We start from the raw sequence: 2485 nt of genomic DNA, 5'->3' as shown, positions 1-2485 counted from the left end.
TATATTTCATGGAATTTTATAGAATTGAGAAAAATTGCTATGATTCATTGATTTGCGGAAGTTGGCGGATCACCATAAAAATTCTATTGACTTCCGTTTTCCAAATAATCATCCGTTTATCGTTTGCAGATTTCGTGTCGATCGGATGTTAAAACTCGAAATCCGAACAAGCAGAAAATATGTCGGCGATCGTGAGGTTTTTAACGTTGGTGTCAGTCGCAGTGATCGCCATCTCGGTGCTGAACACATTAACAGTAGCGAAGAACTATGATGGTAAAAATGATAAATCAGTATTGTTTTAAGTTTATTTATCGTTAGAGAATAGAAATTCCTGGGTCAGTTGCTGAAAGGTTGGTTAACAATACCCAACGGATGAATACTGTAGTTGCAATGATTTTTAATGAGGAGTCGGCGTACTATTCTGCACCGCGGCGCTGCTACGCAACTGATTGTAACTAGTGTACGCCAACTATCCACTGGTTGTCTTTAATGAACTTTTGATTGACTGGTTCCTGGTGGCTAACTATCTTCAAAAGCTCGACCTATTGATGGGCCATTGTTTGTAGATAACTGAGACTAGGTCCTTACGATGCATATCCTCTGGATTCATTGACCTTAACCTGTGGGTCGCGCTTGGGCTCATAAGATGGAATGTCAAAAACCGAGGATGAAATCTGAAGATACCAACGCACCAACCGTCAATCCAGAAATCGTCTCAAATACGTATGTAAATCCTGTTGAATAACGAATCATTATGTTACATCATAATCTATTTCCCTCGGATATTTCGTCGACGACATGAATAATGATTACATGAGGTGAATTCTATAATTCAATCTTCCAGACTGTACATAAGCTGTGGATTTGCTTTCTTTCCAAATCTCGCTCAAACATTCAAATGTTCCCTCGAACGAAGCGATATCCTCTCGTGTTTTTAAACATAGTTCTGAGAATTCCTGAGCTAGATCAGAGATCATCATTTTGGACCAGCAGATACCAGTTCAACAGTCATTGCTTGAAATTTTACGGTTAAAACCACTCAGTCGCTTGCCGGTTTAGGCTAATTGGAAGATTGTTCACAAGAACCGGAACCGAAATTTATGTACCTCAATTACCTCAAGTATTAATTCTGAAATCTCGGTAGGTGTGGTAGGTTTACAAAGTGCACCATCATTTGATTCCAGATGGGACACGGTAGAAACTCGAGCGAAGAAATAATGAGTGAAGACTGATCATAACAATTTTTTTGTTTGATGACTTTTGATTTATTTCGATGTTTCTGAATTATTTTCTATCTTTGATGATAAATCTCAATTCTAGGTGTTGAATTAAACGTACTGTAAAGCAATTCTTCAATTCCGATTCCGTTAAATTCCAATCGTGGAGAAAAAGAAATGAAGGCCAACAACTTGACATGAAACATTCCAAGACAGTGGAAACGGTGCACTCGAGTGGAGGCTTTATGCATTAATACAGCCTAGTATAGCAAACTATACATAGTAAATTCCGTAAATTGATAATTGAGTGAAATTAGCAAAATGATAATCAAATTAATGATAATTTTGGTAATGTATGGAAATAATTTGATGCAATCGCCATCTATTACAATTTCCCGGAACTAACTGTTTTCGTGATCTACTTACTATCAATTCGTGTACACATAAGCACCATCTGTGAAATCAAATTAGAACTAGATAATGAGAAAACTGTTCTGCAGTCCATTGATACTTATTCTGAATAGTCCATCGTTGAGTGTATTCTGGTTATAATGAATGCGCTAGACGAGTATTCCAGAATCGATCGAAACCAGCCTTAAGAGAATATTATTTTAAAAACAGATAGATGTGGTCTTGAAATCGTGTTTACAATCTTACGTATCTTTGACGCCCAACTGAAATGATACCAGCCGAGGCTAACTATAATTGAAACCTTGTTTCTCATTTCTGCCGTTGACCCAGCTTGCCGCCTTAATACCCTGACCATTACCTTTTAAAATCATGAACGAGCTAACCATTACAGACCCAGCAGTTATAGAATGAACTGGTTACAAATTATTGTGCAGTTAAGAAAATGACATGGCTGATCAGGGGAAACAGGGTATTTTATTCCAGTCTAAACAATAAAAGCAGCCGATTTGCTGAGTTGCAGATCCTGGTTGGAGTTTGGCTAAACTGGCCTTACATCCAAGCTCTCACTGGCCCCAGTTAAGACCTCTAGCTCTACAATTGCTAGTTAGAGTTTATACAGTCAACCCCCGATATACCGCCCCACGCAGAACGATTGAGGCGGTATAAAGAGTATGGTGGTAAATAGGGGGGTGTTTTACTATGTATTTGTATCGTGATGTACATTGAGAAAATTGGCGGAAGGCGGGGTAGCGGTATATGGGAGGGCGATATATCGGAGTTCAATGTAGCTCCCACTTTCAACTTACTCGGGTCTCGAGAAAAGAAACGCACGAAGAAACTAAAACTGAAAACTCATA

This window comes from Tubulanus polymorphus, chromosome 8 (genome assembly GCF_964204645.1).
Source record: "Tubulanus polymorphus chromosome 8, tnTubPoly1.2, whole genome shotgun sequence".
NCBI lineage: Eukaryota > Metazoa > Nemertea > Palaeonemertea > Tubulaniformes > Tubulanidae > Tubulanus > Tubulanus polymorphus.
This window is presented reverse-complemented; position numbering follows the sequence as displayed.